At 47.9% G+C, this 17,547-nt stretch overlaps 11 non-coding genes and 10 pseudogenes across 11 annotated transcripts; all 21 read right to left on the bottom strand.

Annotated features, from left to right (window-relative positions):
* Positions 1–471: 471 nt before the first annotated feature.
* LOC144890319 (5S ribosomal RNA) lies at positions 472–590 on the bottom strand. Its single transcript, XR_013622306.1, has one exon. It is a non-coding gene; the product is annotated as a 5S ribosomal RNA (ribosomal RNA).
* Positions 591–1,322: 732 nt separating this feature from the next.
* Positions 1,323–1,441, bottom strand: LOC144890045 (5S ribosomal RNA). Its single transcript, XR_013622240.1, has one exon. It is a non-coding gene; the product is annotated as a 5S ribosomal RNA (ribosomal RNA).
* Positions 1,442–2,159: 718 nt separating this feature from the next.
* On the bottom strand, positions 2,160–2,278 carry LOC144890229 (5S ribosomal RNA; annotated as a pseudogene).
* Positions 2,279–3,006: 728 nt separating this feature from the next.
* Positions 3,007–3,125, bottom strand: LOC144889958 (5S ribosomal RNA). The gene has a single exon (XR_013622171.1). It is a non-coding gene; the product is annotated as a 5S ribosomal RNA (ribosomal RNA).
* Positions 3,126–3,843: 718 nt separating this feature from the next.
* On the bottom strand, positions 3,844–3,962 carry LOC144890214 (5S ribosomal RNA; annotated as a pseudogene).
* A 730-nt stretch (positions 3,963–4,692) lies between these two features.
* On the bottom strand, positions 4,693–4,813 carry LOC144890249 (5S ribosomal RNA; annotated as a pseudogene).
* Positions 4,814–5,531: 718 nt separating this feature from the next.
* LOC144890071 (5S ribosomal RNA) lies at positions 5,532–5,650 on the bottom strand. Its single transcript, XR_013622271.1, has one exon. It is a non-coding gene; the product is annotated as a 5S ribosomal RNA (ribosomal RNA).
* Positions 5,651–6,380: 730 nt separating this feature from the next.
* LOC144889957 (5S ribosomal RNA) lies at positions 6,381–6,499 on the bottom strand. The gene has a single exon (XR_013622170.1). It is a non-coding gene; the product is annotated as a 5S ribosomal RNA (ribosomal RNA).
* A 718-nt stretch (positions 6,500–7,217) lies between these two features.
* On the bottom strand, positions 7,218–7,336 carry LOC144890321 (5S ribosomal RNA; annotated as a pseudogene).
* Positions 7,337–8,066: 730 nt separating this feature from the next.
* On the bottom strand, positions 8,067–8,188 carry LOC144890337 (5S ribosomal RNA; annotated as a pseudogene).
* A 718-nt stretch (positions 8,189–8,906) lies between these two features.
* On the bottom strand, positions 8,907–9,025 carry LOC144890070 (5S ribosomal RNA). Its single transcript, XR_013622270.1, has one exon. It is a non-coding gene; the product is annotated as a 5S ribosomal RNA (ribosomal RNA).
* A 730-nt stretch (positions 9,026–9,755) lies between these two features.
* LOC144890223 (5S ribosomal RNA) lies at positions 9,756–9,875 on the bottom strand (annotated as a pseudogene).
* A 718-nt stretch (positions 9,876–10,593) lies between these two features.
* LOC144890069 (5S ribosomal RNA) lies at positions 10,594–10,712 on the bottom strand. Its single transcript, XR_013622269.1, has one exon. It is a non-coding gene; the product is annotated as a 5S ribosomal RNA (ribosomal RNA).
* Positions 10,713–11,442: 730 nt separating this feature from the next.
* LOC144890156 (5S ribosomal RNA) lies at positions 11,443–11,561 on the bottom strand (annotated as a pseudogene).
* A 731-nt stretch (positions 11,562–12,292) lies between these two features.
* On the bottom strand, positions 12,293–12,411 carry LOC144890029 (5S ribosomal RNA). The gene has a single exon (XR_013622224.1). It is a non-coding gene; the product is annotated as a 5S ribosomal RNA (ribosomal RNA).
* Positions 12,412–13,145: 734 nt separating this feature from the next.
* On the bottom strand, positions 13,146–13,264 carry LOC144890035 (5S ribosomal RNA). Its single transcript, XR_013622230.1, has one exon. It is a non-coding gene; the product is annotated as a 5S ribosomal RNA (ribosomal RNA).
* Positions 13,265–13,982: 718 nt separating this feature from the next.
* LOC144890009 (5S ribosomal RNA) lies at positions 13,983–14,101 on the bottom strand. Its single transcript, XR_013622203.1, has one exon. It is a non-coding gene; the product is annotated as a 5S ribosomal RNA (ribosomal RNA).
* A 718-nt stretch (positions 14,102–14,819) lies between these two features.
* Positions 14,820–14,939, bottom strand: LOC144890265 (5S ribosomal RNA; annotated as a pseudogene).
* Positions 14,940–15,667: 728 nt separating this feature from the next.
* Positions 15,668–15,786, bottom strand: LOC144890037 (5S ribosomal RNA). Its single transcript, XR_013622232.1, has one exon. It is a non-coding gene; the product is annotated as a 5S ribosomal RNA (ribosomal RNA).
* A 718-nt stretch (positions 15,787–16,504) lies between these two features.
* On the bottom strand, positions 16,505–16,685 carry LOC144890349 (5S ribosomal RNA; annotated as a pseudogene).
* A 729-nt stretch (positions 16,686–17,414) lies between these two features.
* Positions 17,415–17,534, bottom strand: LOC144890242 (5S ribosomal RNA; annotated as a pseudogene).
* Positions 17,535–17,547: the final 13 nt, after the last annotated feature.

Here is a 17,547-nt window from a genome sequence, read left to right as displayed (position 1 = left end):
GAAATATTTTGACTGATTCTTCACCATTGGGAGATTGGTTCAAAAACGACACACAGCAGGAAATCTCAAAAGGTTGTCGACGGATTTGGACGAAACTTGGTGGACTGTTTGGGGGTATTACACGGATGATTCGATTCGATATTGGTGAAGATCTAAATGTGGATTCGACATGAGAATTCTTTATTTTAGTAGTAGGAGTGGCAGTAGTCGTGGGAGTCGTCGTCGAGAAGGAGTGGCACTGGAAGGCCAGTCGAACTCACAGTAGCGGCACTGGTAGTCGTAGGCAAGCAGTAGTATACAAATACTGGTGGGGTGAGTACCCGTGGTAGTAAGTAGACGTGGTTAGCTGGTAGTAGGGGCAGTTGTAGTCGAAGACGAGCAGCGGTGCGGCAAAAACTAAATTACCATCAAGCGCATCAGTCAGCGCAAATTGCAGACACTCGAAACAAGACCACACACGACAGCAGAAAAAGCCTACAACACCCGGTATTCCCAGGCAGTCGCCCATCCAGGTACTAACCGGGCCCGAACCTGCTTAGCTTCCGAGATCAGACGAGATCGGGCGTATTCAGGGTGGTATGATCGTAGGCAACAACAGATTCTCTTTGGATGTTCATAAAGGATCGATTTATAATGTTTCTCAAGTGAGAGCCTCGTTCCCTCCACCACCCAAGGTGCATGGAGGTGATGTTTTCACACCTGTCTGTCTGTTTGCTTGTCTGTCCGTTTTTGAACAAGATATCACAAAATTGCAGACGGATTCGGGCAAAATTTGGCAGCAGTGTGGCATCTGTGACAAGGAAGAAATGTTTCCATTTTGGTGAAGATCCGGATTCGGATCCGGCTCCGAGAAATATTTTGACTGATTCTTCACCATTGGGAGATTGGTTCAAAAACGATACACAGCAGGAAATCTCAAAAGGTTGTCGACGGATTTGGAAGAAACGAGGTGGACTGTTTGGGGGTATTACATGGATGATTCGATTCGATTTTGGTGAAGATCTGAATGTGGATTCGACATGAGAATACTTTATTTTAGGAGTAGGAGTGGCAGTAGTCGTGGGAGTCGTCGTCGAGAAGGAGTGGCACTGGAAGGCCAGTCGAACTCACAGTAGCGGCAATGGTAGTCGTAGGCAAGTAGTAGTATACAAATACTGGTGGGGTGAGTACCCGTGGTAGTAAGTAGACGTGGTTAGCTGGTAGTAGCGGCAGTTGTAGTCGAAGACTAGCAGTGGCGCGGCAAAAACTAAATTTCCATCAAGCGCATCAGTCAGCGCAAATTGCAGACACTCGAAACAAGACCACACCCGACAGCAGAAAAAAGCCTACAACACCCGGTGTTCCCAGGCAGTCTCCCATCTAGGTACTAACCGGGCCCGAACCTGCTTAGCTTCCGAGATCAGCCGAGATCGGGCGTATTCAGGGTGGTATGATCGTAGGCAACAACAGATTCTCTTTGGATGTTCATAAAGGATCGATTTATAATGTTTCTCAAGTGAGAGCCTCGTTCCCTCCACCACCCAAGGTGCATGGAGGTGATGTTTTCACACCTGTCTGTCCGTTTTTGAACAAGACATCTCACAAAATTGCCGACGGATTCGGGCGAAATTTGGCAGCAATGTGGCATCTGTGAGAAGGAAGAAATGTTTCCATTTTGGTGAGGATCCGGATTCGGATCCGGCTCCGAGAAATATTTTGACTGATTCTTCACCATTGGGAGATTGGTTCAAAAACGACACACAGCAGGAAATCTCAAAAGGTTGTCGACGGATTTGGACGAAACTTGGTGGACTGTTTGGGGGTATTACACGGATGATTCGATTCGATATTGGTGAAGATCTAAATGTGGATTCGACATGAGAATTCTTTATTTTTGTAGTAGGAGCGGCAGTAGTCGTGGGAGTCGTCGTCGAGAAGGATTGGCACTGGAAGGCCAGTCGAACTCACAGTAACGGCACTGGTAGTCGTAGGCAAGCAGTAGTATACAAATACTGGTGGGGTGAGTACCCGTGGTAGTAAGTAGACGTGGTAGGCTGGTAGTAGCGGCAGTTGTCGTCGAAGACTAGCAGTGGCGCGGCAAAAAGTAAATTACCATCAAGCGCATCAGTCAGCGCAAATTGCAGACACTCAAAACAAGACCACACCCGACAGCAGAAAAAAGCCGACAACACCCGGTATTCCCAAGCAGTCGCCCATCCAGGTACGATCCGGGCCCGAACCTGCTTAGCTTCCGAGATCAGACGACATCGGGCGTATTCAGGGTGGTATGATCGTAGGCAAAAACAGAGCGTCTTTGGATGTTTATAAAGGATCGATAATGTTTCTCAAGTGAGAGCCCCGTTCGAGCCGCCACCCAAGGTGCATGGAGGTGATGTTTTCACACCTGTCTGTCTGTTTGCTTGTCTGTCCGTTTTTGAACAAGATATCACAAAATTGCAGACGGATTCGGGCAAAATTTGGCAGCAGTGTGGCATCTGTGACAAGGAAGAAATGTTTCCATTTTGGTGAAGATCCGGATTCGGATCCGGCTCCGAGAAATATTTTGACTGATTCTTCACCATTGGGAGATTGGTTCAAAAACGATACACAGCAGGCAATCTCAAAAGGTTGTCGACGGATTTGGAAGAAACGAGGTGGACTGTTTGGGGGTATTACATGGATGATTCGATTCGATTTTGGTGAAGATCTGAATGTGGATTCGACATGAGAATACTTTATTTTAGGAGTAGGAGTGGCAGTAGTCGTGGGAGTCGTCGTCGAGAAGGAGTGGCACTGGAAGGCCAGTCGAACTCACAGTAGCGGCAATGGTAGTCGTAGGCAAGTAGTAGTATACAAATACTGGTGGGGTGAGTACCCGTGGTAGTAAGTAGACGTGGTTAGCTGGTAGTAGCGGCAGTTGTAGTCGAAGACTAGCAGTGGCGCGGCAAAAACTAAATTTCCATCAAGCGCATCAGTCAGCGCAAATTGCAGACACTCGAAACAAGACCACACCCGACAGCAGAAAAAAGCCTACAACACCCGGTGTTCCCAGGCAGTCTCCCATCCAGGTACTAACCGGGCCCGAACCTGCTTAGCTTCCGAGATCAGACGAGATCGGGCGTATTCAGGGTGGTATGATCGTAGGCAACAACAGATTCTCTTTGGATGTTCATAAAGGATCGATTTATAATGTTTCTCAAGTGAGAGCCTCGTTCCCTCCACCACCCAAGGTGCATGGAGGTGATGTTTTCACACCTGTCTGTCCGTTTTTGAACAAGACATCTCACAAAATTGCCGACGGATTCGGGCGAAATTTGGCAGCAATGTGGCATCTGTGAGAAGGAAGAAATGTTTCCATTTTGGTGAGGATCCGGATTCGGATCCGGCTCCGAGAAATATTTTGACTGATTCTTCACCATTGGGAGATTGGTTCAAAAGCGACACACAGCAGGAAATCTCAAAAGGTTGTCGACGGATTTGGACGAAACTTGGTGGAATGTTTGGGGGTATTACACGGATGATTCGTTTCGATTTTGGTGAATATCTAAATGTGGATTCGACATGAGAATTCTTTATTTTTGTAGTAGGCGCGGCAGTAGTCGTGGGAGTCGTCATCGAGAAGGATTGGCACTGGAAGGCCAGTCGTACTCACAGTAACGGCACTGGTAGTCGTAGGCAAGCAGTAGTATACAAATACTGGTGGGGTGAGTACCCGTGGTAGTAAGTAGACGTGGTAGGCTGGTAGTAGCGGCAGTTGTCGTCGAAGACTAGCAGTGGCGCGGCAAAAAGTAAATTACCATCAAGCGCATCAGTCAACGCAAATTGCAGACACTCAAAACAAGACCACACCCGACAGCAGAAAAAAGCCTACAACACCCGGTATTCCCTGGCAGTCGCCCATCCAGGTACTATCCGGGCCCGAACCTGAATAGCTTCCGAGATCAGACGAGATCGGGCGTATTCAGGGTGGTATGATCGTCGGCAACAACAGAGTCTCTTTGGATGTTTATAAAGGATCGATAATGTTTCTCAAGTGAGAGTCTCGTTCCCTCCGCCACCCAAGGTGCATGGAGGTGATGTTTTCACACCTGTCTGTCTGTTTGCTTGTCTGTCCGTTTTTGAACAAGATATCGCACAAAATTGCAGACGGATTCGGGCAAAATTTGGCAGCAGTGTGGCATCTGTGACAAGGAAGAAATGTTTCCATTTTGGTGAAGATCCGGATTCGGATCCGGCTCCGAGAAATATTTTGACTGATTCTTCACCATTGGGAGATTGGTTCAAAAACGATACAGAGCAGGAAATCTCAAAAGGTTGTCGACGGATTTGGAGGAAACTTGGTGGACTGTTTGGGTGTCTTACAAGGATGATTCGATTCGATTTTGTTGAAGATCTGAATGTGGATTCGACATGAGAATTCTTTATTTTAGTAGTAGGAGTGGCAGTAGTCGTGGGAGTCGTCGTCGAGAAGGAGTGGCACTGGAAGGCCAGTCGAACTCACAGTAGCGGAACTGGTAGTCGTAAGCAAGCAGTAGTATACAAATACTGGTGGGGTGAGTACCCGTGGTAGTGAGTAGACGTGGTTAGCTGGTAGTAGCGGCAGTTATAGTCGAAGACTAGCAGTGGCGCGGCAAAAACTAAATTACCATCAAGCGCATCAGTCAGCGCAAATTGCAGACACTCGAAACAAGACCACACCCAACAGCAGAAAAAAGCCTACAACACCCGGTGTTCCCAGGCAGTTTCCCATCCAGGTACTAACCGGGCCCGAACCTGCTTAGGTTCCGAGAAATCAGACGAGATCGGGCGTATTCAGGGTGGTATGATCGTAGGCAACAAAAGATTCTCTTTGGATGTTCATAAAGGATCGATTTATAATGTTTCTCAAGTGAGAGCCTCGTTCCCTCCACCACCCAAGGTGCATGGAGGTGATGTTTTCACACCTGTCTGTTCGTTTTTGAACAAGACATCTCACAAAATTGCCGACGGTTTCGGGCGAAATTTGGCAGCAATGTGGCATCTGTGACAAGGCAGAAATGTTTCCATTTTGGTGAAGATCCGGATTCGGATCCGGCTCCGAGAAATATTTTGACTGATTCTTCACCATTGGGAGATTGGTTCAAAAACGACACACAGCAGGAAATCTCAAAAGGTTGTCGACGGATTTGGACGAAACTTGGTGGACTGTTTGGGGGTATTTCACGGATGATTCGATTCGATATTGGTGAAGATCTAAATGTGGATTCGACATGAGAATTCTTTATTTTTGTAGTAGGCGCGGCAGTAGTCGTGGGAGTCGTCGTCGAGAAGGATTGGCACTGGAAGGCCAGTCGTACTCACAGTAACGGCACTGGTAGTCGTAGGCAAGCAGTAGTATACAAATACTGGTGGGGTGAGTACCCGTGGTAGTAAGTAGACGTGGCAGGCTGGTAGTAGCGGCAGTTGTCGTCGAAGAGTGGCAGTGGCGCGGCAAAAAGTAAATTACCATCAAGCGCATCAGTCAGCGCAAATTGCAGACACTCAAAACAAGACCACACCCGACAGCAGAAAAAAGCCGACAACACCCGGTATTCCCAGGCAGTCGCCCATCCAGGTACGATCCGGGCCCGAACCTGCTTAGCTTCCGAGATCAGACGAGATCGGGCGTATTCAGGGTGGTATGATCGTAGGCAACAACAGAGTCTCTTTGGATGTTTATAAAGGATCGATAATGTTTCTCAAGTGAGAGCCCCGTTCCCGCCGCCACCCAAGGTGCATGGAGGTGATGTTTTCACACCTGTCTGTCTGTTTGCTTGTCTGTCCGTTTTTGAACAAGATATCTCACAAAATTGCAGACGGATTCGGGCAAAATTTGGCAGCAGTGTGGCATCTGTGACAAGGAAGAAATGTTTCCATTTTGGTGAAGATCCGGATTCGGATCCGGCTCCGAGAAATATTTTGACTGATTCTTCACCATTGGGAGATTGGTTCAAAAACGATACACAGCAGGCAATCTCAAAAGGTTGTCGACGGATTTGGAAGAAACGAGGTGGACTGTTTGGGGGTATTACATGGATGATTCGATTCGATTTTGGTGAAGATCTGAATGTGGATTCGACATGAGAATACTTTATTTTAGGAGTAGGAGTGGCAGTAGTCGTGGGAGTCGTCGTCGAGAAGGAGTGGCACTGGAAGGCCAGTCGAACTCACAGTAGCGGCAATGGTAGTCGTAGGCAAGTAGTAGTATACAAATACTGGTGGGGTGAGTACCCGTGGTAGTAAGTAGACGTGGTTAGCTGGTAGTAGCGGCAGTTGTAGTCGAAGACTAGCAGTGGCGCGGCAAAAACTAAATTTCCATCAAGCGCATCAGTCAGCGCAAATTGCAGACACTCGAAACAAGACCACACCCGACAGCAGAAAAAAGCCTACAACACCCGGTGTTCCCAGGCAGTCTCCCATCCAGGTACTAACCGGGCCCGAACCTGCTTAGCTTCCGAGATCAGACGAGATCGGGCGTATTCAGGGTGGTATGATCGTAGGCAACAACAGATTCTCTTTGGATGTTCATAAAGGATCGATTTATAATGTTTCTCAAGTGAGAGCCTCGTTCCCTCCACCACCCAAGGTGCATGGAGGTGATGTTTTCACACCTGTCTGTCCGTTTTTGAACAAGACATCTCACAAAATTGCCGACGGATTCGGGCGAAATTTGGCAGCAATGTGGCATCTGTGAGAAGGAAGAAATGTTTCCATTTTGGTGAGGATCCGGATTCGGATCCGGCTCCGAGAAATATTTTGACTGATTCTTCACCATTGGGAGATTGGTTCAAAAGCGACACACAGCAGGAAATCTCAAAAGGTTGTCGACGGATTTGGACGAAACTTGGTGGAATGTTTGGGGGTATTACACGGATGATTCGTTTCGATTTTGGTGAATATCTAAATGTGGATTCGACATGAGAATTCTTTATTTTTGTAGTAGGCGCGGCAGTAGTCGTGGGAGTCGTCATCGAGAAGGATTGGCACTGGAAGGCCAGTCGTACTCACAGTAACGGCACTGGTAGTCGTAGGCAAGCAGTAGTATACAAATACTGGTGGGGTGAGTACCCGTGGTAGTAAGTAGACGTGGTAGGCTGGTAGTAGCGGCAGTTGTCGTCGAAGACTAGCAGTGGCGCGGCAAAAAGTAAATTACCATCAAGCGCATCAGTCAGCGCAAATTGCAGACACTCAAAACAAGACCACACCCGACAGCAGAAAAAAGCCTACAACACCCGGTATTCCCTGGCATTCGCCCATCCAGGTACTATCCGGGCCCGAACCTGAATAGCTTCCGAGATCAGACGAGATCGGGCGTATTCAGGGTGGTATGATCGTCGGCAACAACAGAGTCTCTTTGGATGTTTATAAAGGATCGATAATGTTTCTCAAGTGAGAGTCTCGTTCCCTCCGCCACCCAAGGTGCATGGAGGTGATGTTTTCACACCTGTCTGTCTGTTTGCTTGTCTGTCCGTTTTTGAACAAGATATCTCACAAAATTGCAGACGGATTCGGGCAAAATTTGGCAGCAGTGTGGCATCTGTGACAAGGAAGAAATGTTTCCATTTTGGTGAAGATCCGGATTCGGATCCGGCTCCGAGAAATATTTTGACTGATTCTTCACCATTGGGAGATTGGTTCAAAAACGATACAGAGCAGGAAATCTCAAAAGGTTGTCGACGGATTTGGAGGAAACTTGGTGGACTGTTTGGGTGTCTTACAAGGATGATTCGATTCGATTTTGTTGAAGATCTGAATGTGGATTCGACATGAGAATTCTATATTTTAGTAGTAGGAGTGGCAGTAGTCGTGGGAGTCGTCGTCGAGAAGGAGTGGCACTGGAAGGCCAGTCGAACTCACAGTAGCGGAACTGGTAGTCGTAAGCAAGCAGTAGTATACAAATACTGGTGGGGTGAGTACCCGTGGTAGTGAGTAGACGTGGTTAGCTGGTAGTAGCGGCAGTTATAGTCGAAGACTAGCAGTGGCGCGGCAAAAACTAAATTACCATCAAGCGCATCAGTCAGCGCAAATTGCAGACACTCGAAACAAGACCACACCCAACAGCAGAAAAAAGCCTACAACACCCGGTGTTCCCAGGCAGTTTCCCATCCAGGTACTAACCGGGCCCGAACCTGGCTTAGGTTCCGAGAAATCAGACGAGATCGGGCGTATTCAGGGTGGTATGATCGTAGGCAACAAAAGATTCTCTTTGGATGTTCATAAAGGATCGATTTATAATGTTTCTCAAGTGAGAGCCTCGTTCCCTCCACCACCCAAGGTGCATGGAGGTGATGTTTTCACACCTGTCTGTTCGTTTTTGAACAAGACATCTCACAAAATTGCCGACGGTTTCGGGCGAAATTTGGCAGCAATGTGGCATCTGTGACAAGGCAGAAATGTTTCCATTTTGGTGAAGATCCGGATTCGGATCCGGCTCCGAGAAATATTTTGACTGATTCTTCACCATTGGGAGATTGGTTCAAAAACGACACACAGCAGGAAATCTCAAAAGGTTGTCGACGGATTTGGACGAAACTTGGTGGACTGTTTGGGGGTATTTCACGGATGATTCGATTCGATATTGGTGAAGATCTAAATGTGGATTCGACATGAGAATTCTTTATTTTTGTAGTAGGCGCGGCAGTAGTCGTGGGAGTCGTCGTCGAGAAGGATTGGCACTGGAAGGCCAGTCGTACTCACAGTAACGGCACTGGTAGTCGTAGGCAAGCAGTAGTATACAAATACTGGTGGGGTGAGTACCCGTGGTAGTAAGTAGACGTGGCAGGCTGGTAGTAGCGGCAGTTGTCGTCGAAGAGTGGCAGTGGCGCGGCAAAAAGTAAATTACCATCAAGCGCATCAGTCAGCGCAAATTGCAGACACTCAAAACAAGACCACACCCGACAGCAGAAAAAAGCCGACAACACCCGGTATTCCCAGGCAGTCGCCCATCCAGGTACGATCCGGGCCCGAACCTGCTTAGCTTCCGAGATCAGACGAGATCGGGCGTATTCAGGGTGGTATGATCGTAGGCAACAACAGAGTCTCTTTGGATGTTTATAAAGGATCGATAATGTTTCTCAAGTGAGAGCCCCGTTCCCGCCGCCACCCAAGGTGCATGGAGGTGATGTTTTCACACCTGTCTGTCTGTTTGCTTGTCTGTCCGTTTTTGAACAAGATATCTCACAAAATTGCAGACGGATTCGGGCAAAATTTGGCAGCAGTGTGGCATCTGTGACAAGGAAGAAATGTTTCCATTTTGGTGAAGATTCGCATTCGGATCCGGCTCCGAGAAATATTTTGACTGATTCTTCACCATTGGGAGATTGGTTCAAAAACGATACAGAGCAGGAAATCTCAAAAGGTTGTCGACGGATTTGGAGGAAACTTGGTGGACTGTTTGGGTGTCTTACAAGGATGATTCGATTCGATTTTGTTGAAGATCTGAATGTGGATTCGACATGAGAATTCTTTATTTTAGTAGTAGGAGTGGCAGTAGTCGTGGGAGTCGTCGTCGAGAAGGAGTGGCACTGGAAGGCCAGTCGAACTCACAGTAGCGGCACTGGTAGTCGTAGGCAGGCAGTAGTATACAAATACTGGTGGGGTGAGTACCCGTGGTAGTAAGTAGACGTGGTTAGCTGGTAGTAGCGGCAGTTGTAGTCGAAGACTAGCAGTGGCGCGGCAAAAACTAAATTACCATCAAGCGCATCAGTCAGCGCAAATTGCAGACACTCGAAACAAGACCACACCCGACAGCAGAAAAAAGCCTACAACACCCGATGTTCCCAGGCAGTCTCCCATGCAGGTACTAACCGGGCCCGAACCTGCTCAGCTTCCGAGATTCAGACGAGATCGGGCGTATTCAGGGTGGTATGATCGTAGGCAACAACAGATTCTCTTTGGATGTTCATAAAGGATCGATTTATAATGTTTCTCAAGCGAGAGCCTCGTTCCCTCCACCACCCAAGGTGCATGGAGGTGATGTTTTCACACCTGTCTGTCCGTTTTTGAACAAGACATCTCACAAAATTGCCGACGGTTTCGGACGAAATTTGGCAGCAGTGTGGCATCTGTGACAAGGAAGAAATGTTTCCATTTTGGTGAAGATCCGGATTCGGATCCGGCTCCGAGAAATATTTTGACTGATTCTTCACCATTGGGAGATTGGTTCAAAAACGACACACAGCAGGAAATCTCAAAAGGTTGTCGACGGATTTGGACGAAACTTGGTGGACTGTTTGGGGGTATTACACGGATGATTCAATTCGATATTGGTGAAGATCTAAATGTGGATTCGACATGAGAATTCTTTATTTTTGTAGTAGGAGCGGCAGTAGTCGTGGGAGTCGTCGTCGAGAAGGATTGGCACTGGAAGGCCAGTCGTACTCACAGAAACGGCACTGGTAGTCGTAGGCAAGCAGTAGTATACAAATACTGGTGGGGTAAGTACCCGTGGTAGTAAGTAGACGTGGTAGGCTGGTAGTAGCGGCAGTTGTCGTCGAAGACTAGCAGTGGCGCGGCAAAAAGTAAATTACCATCAAGCGCATCAGTCAGCGCAAATTGCAGACACTCAAAACAAGACCACACCCGACAGCAGAAAAAAGCCGACAACACCCGGTATTCCCAGGCAGTCGCCCATCCAGGTACGATCCGGGCCCGAACCTGCTTAGCTTCCGAGATCAGACGAGATCGGGCGTATTCAGGGTGGTATGATCGTAGGCAACAACAGAGTCTCTTTGGATGTTTATAAAGGATCGATAATGTTTCTCAAGTGAGAGGCCCGTTCCCGCCGCCACCCAAGGTGCATGGAGGTGATGTTTTCACACCTGTCTGTCTGTTTGCTTGTCTGTCCGTTTTTGAACAAGATATCTCACAAAATTGCAGACGGATTCGGGCAAAATTTGGCAGCAGTGTGGCATCTGTGACAAGGAAGAAATGTTTCCATTTTGGTGAAGATCCGGATTCGGATCCGGCTCCGAGAAATATTTTGACTGATTCTTCACCATTGGGAGATTGGTTCAAAAACGACACACAGCAGGAAATCTCAAAAGGTTGTCGACGGATTTGGACGAAACTTGGTGGACTGTTTGGGGGTATTTCACGGATGATTCGATTCGATATTGGTGAAGATCTAAATGTGGATTCGACATGAGAATTCTTTATTTTTGTAGTAGGCGCGGCAGTAGTCGTGGGAGTCGTCGTCGAGAAGGATTGGCACTGGAAGGCCAGTCGTACTCACAGTAACGGCACTGGTAGTCGTAGGCAAGCAGTAGTATACAAATACTGGTGGGGTGAGTACCCGTGGTAGTAAGTAGAGGTGGCAGGCTGGTAGTAGCGGCAGTTGTCGTCGAAGAGTGGCAGTGGCGCGGCAAAAAGTAAATTACCATCAAGCGCATCAGTCAGCGCAAATTGCAGACACTCAAAACAAGACCACACCCGACAGCAGAAAAAAGCCGACAACACCCGGTATTCCCAGGCAGTCGCCCATCCAGGTACGATCCGGGCCCGAACCTGCTTAGCTGCCGAGATCAGACGAAATCGGGCGTATTCAGGGTGGTATGATCGTAGGCAACAACAGAGTCTCTTTGGATGTTTATAAAGGATCGATAATGTTTCTCAAGTGAGAGCCCCGTTCCCGCCGCCACCCAAGGTGCATGGAGGTGATGTTTTCACACCTGTCTGTCTGTTTGCTTGTCTGTCCGTTTTTGAACAAGATATCTCACAAAATTGCAGACGGATTCGGGCAAAATTTGGCACCAGTGTGGCATCTGTGACAAGGAAGAAATGTTTCCATTTTGGTGAAGATCCGGATTCGGATCCGGCTCCGAGAAATATTTTGACTGATTCTTCACCATTGGGAGATTGGTTCAAAAACGATACACAGCAGGAAATCTCAAAAGGTTGTCGACGGATTTGGAGGAAACTTGGTGGACTGTTTGGGTGTCTTACAAGGATGATTCGATTCGATTTTGTTGAAGATCTGAATGTGGATTCGACATGAGAATTCTTTATTTTAGTAGTAGGAGTGGCAGTAGTCGTGGGAGTCGTCGTCGAGAAGGAGTGGCACTGGAAGGCCAGTCGAACTCACAGTCGCGGCACTGGTAGTCGTAGGCAAGCAGTAGTATACAAATACTGGTGGGGTGAGTAGCCGTGGTAGTAAGTAGACGTGGTTAGCTGGTAGTAGCGGCAGTTGTAGTCGAAGACTAGCAGTGGCGCGGCAAAAACTAAATTACCATCAAGCGCATCAGTCAGCGCAAATTGCAGACACTCGAAACAAGACCACACCCGACAGCAGAATACAAGCCTACAACACCCGGTGTTCCTAGGCAGTCTCCCATCCAGGTACTAACCGAGCCCGAACCTGCTTAGCTTCCGAGATCAGACGAGATCGGGCGTATTCAGGGTGGTATGATCGTAGGCAACAACAGATTCTCTTTGGATGTTCATAAAGGATCGATTTATAATGTTTCTCAAGTGAGAGCCTCGTTCACTCCACCACCCAAGGTGCATGGAGGTGATGTTTTCACACCTGTCTGTCTGTTTGCTTGTCTGTCCGTTTTTGAACAAGATATCTCACAAAATTGCAGACGGATTCGGGCAAAATTTGGCAGCAGTGTGGCATCTGTGACAAGGAAGAAATGATTCCATTTTGGTGAAGATCCGGATTCGGATCCGGCTCCGAGAAATATTTTGACTGATTCTTCACCATTGGGAGATTGGTTCAAAAACGATACACAGCAGGAAATCTCAAAAGGTTGTCGACGGATTTGGAGGAAACTTGGTGGACTGTTTGGGTGTCTTACAAGGATGATTCGATTCGATTTTGTTGAAGATCTGAATGTGGATTCGACATGAGAATTCTTTATTTTAGTAGTAGGAGTGGCAGTAGTCGTGGGAGTCGTCGTCGAGAAGGAGTGGCACTGGAAGGCCAGTCGAACTCACAGTAGCGGCACTGGTAGTCGTAGGCAAGCAGTAGTATACAAATACTGGTGGGGTGAGTACCCGTGGTAGTAAGTAGACGTGGTTAGCTGGTAGTAGCGGCAGTTGTAGTCGAAGACTAGCAGCGGCGCGGCAAAAACTAAATTACCATCAAGCGCATCAGTCAGTGCAAATTGCAGACACTCGAAACAAGACAACACACGACAGCAGAAAAAAGCCTACAACACCCGGTGTTCCCAGGCAGTCTCCCATCCAGGTACTAACCGGGCCCGAACCTGCTTAGGTTCCGAGATCAGACGAGATCGGGCGTATTCAGGGTGGTATGATCGTAGGCAACAACAGATTCTCTTTGGATGTTCATAAAGGATCGATTTATAAAGTTTCTCAAGTGAGGGCCTCGTTCCCTCCACCACCCCAGGTGCATGGAGGTGATGTTTTCACACCTGTCTGTCCGTTTTTGAACAAGACATCTCACAAAATTGCCGACGGATTCGGGCGAAATTTGGCAGCAATGTGGCGTCTGTGACAAGGAAGAAATGTTTCCATTTTGGTGAAGATCCGGATTCGGATCCGGCTCCGAGAAATATTTTGACTGATTCTTCACCATTGGGAGATTGGTTCAAAAACGACACACAGCAGGAAATCTAAAAAGGTTGTCGACGGATTTGGACGAAACTTGGTGGACTGTTTGGGGGTATTACACGGATGATTCGATTCGATATTGGTGAAGATCTAAATGTGGATTCGACATGAGAATTCTTTATTTTTGTAGTAGGAGCGGCAGTAGTCGTGGGAGTCGTCGTCGAGAAGGATTGGCACTGGAAGGCCAGTCGTACTCACAGTAACGGCACTGGTAGTCGTAGGCAAGCAGTAGTATACAAATACTGGTGGGGTGAGTACCCGTGGTAGTAAGTAGACGTGGTAGGCTGGTAGTAGCGGCAGTTGTAGTCGAAGACTAGCAGCGGCGCGGCAAAAACTAAATTACCATCAAGCGCATCAGTCAGCGCAAATTGCAGACACTCGAAACAAGACCACACACGACAGCAGAAAAAAGCCTACAACACCCGGTGTTCCCAGGCAGTCTCCCATCCAGGTACTAACCGGGCCCGAACCTGCTTAGCTTCCGAGATCAGACGAGATCGGGCGTATTCAGGGTGGAATGATCGTAGGCAACAACAGATTCTCTTTGGATGTTCATAAAGGATCGATTTATAATGTTTCTCAAGTGAGAGCCTCGTTCCCTCCACCACCCAAGGTGCATGGAGGTGATGTTTTCACACCTGTCTGTCCGTTTTTGAACAAGACATCTCACAAAATTGCCGACGGATTCGGGCGAAATTTGGCAGCAATGTGGCATCTGTGACAAGGAAGAAATGTTTCCATTTTGGTGAAGATCCGGATTCGGATCCGGCTCCGAGAAATATTTTGACTGATTCTTCACCTTTGGGAGATTGGTTCAAAAACGACACACAGCAGGAAATCTCAAAAGGTTGTCGACGGATTTGGACGAAACTTGGTGGACTGTTTGGGGGTATTACACGGATGATTCGATTCGATATTGGTGAAGATCTAAATGTGGATTCGACATGAGAATTCTTTATTTTTGTAGTAGGAGCGGCAGTAGTCGTGGGAGTCGTCGTCGAGAAGGATTGGCACTGGAAGGCCAGTCGAACTCACAGTAACGGCACTGGTAGTCGTAGGCAAGCAGTAGTATACAAATACTGGTGGGGTGAGTACCCGTGGTAGTAAGTAGACGTGGTAGGCTGGTAGTAGCGGCAGTTGTCGTCGAAGACTAGCAGTGGCGCGGCAAAAAGTAAATTACCATCAAGCGCATCAGTCAGCGCAAATTGCAGACACTCAAAACAAGACCACACCCGACAGCAGAAAAAATCCGACAACACCCGGTATTCCCAAGCAGTCGCCCATCCAGGTACGATCCGGGCCCGAACCTGCTTAGCTTCCGAGATCAAGCCGAGATCGGGCGTATTCAGGGTGGTATGATCGTAGGCAACAACAGAGCCTCTTTGGATGTTTATAAAGGATCGATAATGTTTCTCAAGTGAGAGCCCCGTTCCCGCCGCCACCCAAGGTGCATGGAGGTGATGTTTTCACACCTGTCTGTCTGTTTGCTTGTCTCTCCGTTTTTGAACAAGATATCACAAAATTGCAGACGGATTCGGGCAAAATTTGGCAGCAGTGTGGCATCTGTGACAAGGAAGAAATGATTCCATTTTGGTGAAGATCCGGATTCGGATCCGGCTCCGAGAAATATTTTGACTGATTCTTCACCATTGGGAGATTGGTTCAAAAACGATACACAGCAGGAAATCTCAAAAGGTTGTCGACGGATTAGGACGAAACGAGGTGGACTGTTTGGGGGTTTTACATGGATGATTCGATTCGATTTTGGTGAAGATCTGAATGTGGATTCGACATGAGAATTCTTTATTTTAGTAGTAGGAGTGGCAGTAGTCGTGGGAGTCGTCGTCGAGAAGGAGTGGCACTGGAAGGCCAGTCGAACTCACAGCAGCGGCACTGGTAGTCGTAGGCAAGCAGTAGTATACAAATACTGGTGGGGTGAGTACCCGTGGTAGTAAGTAGACGTGGTAGGCTGGTAGTAGCGGCAGTTGTAGTCGAAGACTAGCAGCGGCGCGGCAAAAAGTAAATTACCATCAAGCGCATCAGTCAGCGCAAATTGCAGACACTCGAAACAAGACCACACCCGACAGCAGAAAAAAGCCTACAACACCCGGTGTTCCCAGGCAGTCTCCCATCCAGGTACTAACCGGGCCCGAACCTGCTTAGTTTCCGAGATCAAACGAGATCGGGCGTATTCAGGGTGGTATGATCGTAGGCAACAACAGATTCTCTTTGGATGTTCATAAAGGATCGATTTATAATGTTTCTCAAGTGAGAGCCTCGTTCCCTCCACCACCCAAGGTGCATGGAGGTGATGTTTTCACACCTGTCTGTTCGTTTTTGAACAAGACATCTCACAAAATTGCCGACGGTTTCGGGCGAAATTTGGCAGCAATGTGGCATCTGTGACAAGGCAGAAATGTTTCCATTTTGGTGAAGATCCGGATTCGGATCCGGCTCCGAGAAATATTTTGACTGATTCTTCACCATTGGGAGATTGGTTCAAAAACGACACACAGCAGGAAATCTCAAAAGGTTGTCGACGGATTTGGACGAAACTTGGTGGACTGTTTGGGGGTATTACACGTATGATTCGATTCGATATTGGTGAAGATCTAAATGTGGATTCGACATGAGAATTCTTTATTTTTGTAGTAGGAGCGGCAGTAGTCGTGGGAGTCGTCGTCGAGAAGGATTGGCACTGGAAGGCCAGTCGCACTCACAGTAACGGCACTGGTAGTCGTAGGCAAGCAGTAGTATACAAATACTGGTGGGGTGAGTACCCGTGGTAGTAAGTAGACGTGGTAGGCTGGTAGTAGCGGCAGTTGTCGTCGAAGACTAGCAGTGGCGCGGCAAAAAGTAAATTACCATCAAGCGCATCAGTCAGCGCAAATTGCAGACACTGAAAACAAGACCACACCCGACAGCAGAAAAAAGCCGACAACACCCGGTATTCCCAGGCAGTCGCCCATCCAGGTACGATGCGGGCCCGAACCTGCTTAGCTTCCGAGATCAGACGAGAGAACCTGCTTAGCTTCCGAGATCAGACGAGAGAACCTGCTTAGCTTCCGAGATCAGACGAGATCGGGCATATTCAGGGTGGTATGATCGTAGGCAACAACAGAGTCTCTTTGGATGTTTATAAAGGATCGATAATGTTTCTCAAGTGAGAGGCCCGTTCCCGCCGCCACCCAAGGTGCATGGAGGTGATGTTTTCACACCTGTCTGTCTGTTTGCTTGTCTGTCCGTTTTTGAACAAGATATCTCACAAAATTGCAGACGGATTCGGGCAAAATTTGGCAGCAGTGTGGCATCTGTGACAAGGAAGAAATGTTTCCATTTTGGTGAAGATCCGGATTCGGATCCGGCTCCGAGAAATATTTTGACTGATTCTTCACCATTGGGAGATTGGTTCAAAAACGATACACAGCAGGAAATCTCAAAAGGTTGTCGACGGATTTGGAGGAAACTTGGTGGACTGTTTGGGTGTCTTACAAGGATGATTCGATTCGATTTTGTTGAAGATCTGAATGTGGATTCGACATGAGAATTCTTTATTTTAGTAGTAGGAGTGGCAGTAGTCGTGGGAGTCGTCGTCGAGAAGGAGTGGCACTGGAAGGCCAGTCGAACTCACAGTAGCGGCACTGGTAGTCGTAGGCAAGCAGTAGTATACAAATACTGGTGGGGTGAGTACCCGTGGTAGTAAGTAGACGTGGTTAGCCGGTAGTAGCGGCAGTTGTAGTCGAAGACTAGCAGTGGCGCGGCAAAAACTAAATTACCATCAAGCGCACCAGTCAGCGCAAATTGCAGACACTCAAAACAAGACCACACCCGACAGCAGAAAAAGCCGACAACACCCGGTAATTCCCAGGCAGTCACCCATCCAGGTACGATCCGGGACCGAACCTGCTTAGCTTCCGAGATCAGACGAAATCGGGCGTATTCAGGGTGGTATGATCGTAGGCAACAACATAGTCT

The sequence above is a fragment of the Myxine glutinosa genome, chromosome 1 (assembly GCF_964187855.1).
Source record: "Myxine glutinosa chromosome 1, kmMyxGlut1.1, whole genome shotgun sequence".
NCBI lineage: Eukaryota > Metazoa > Chordata > Myxini > Myxiniformes > Myxinidae > Myxine > Myxine glutinosa.
This window is presented reverse-complemented; position numbering and strand designations above follow the sequence as displayed.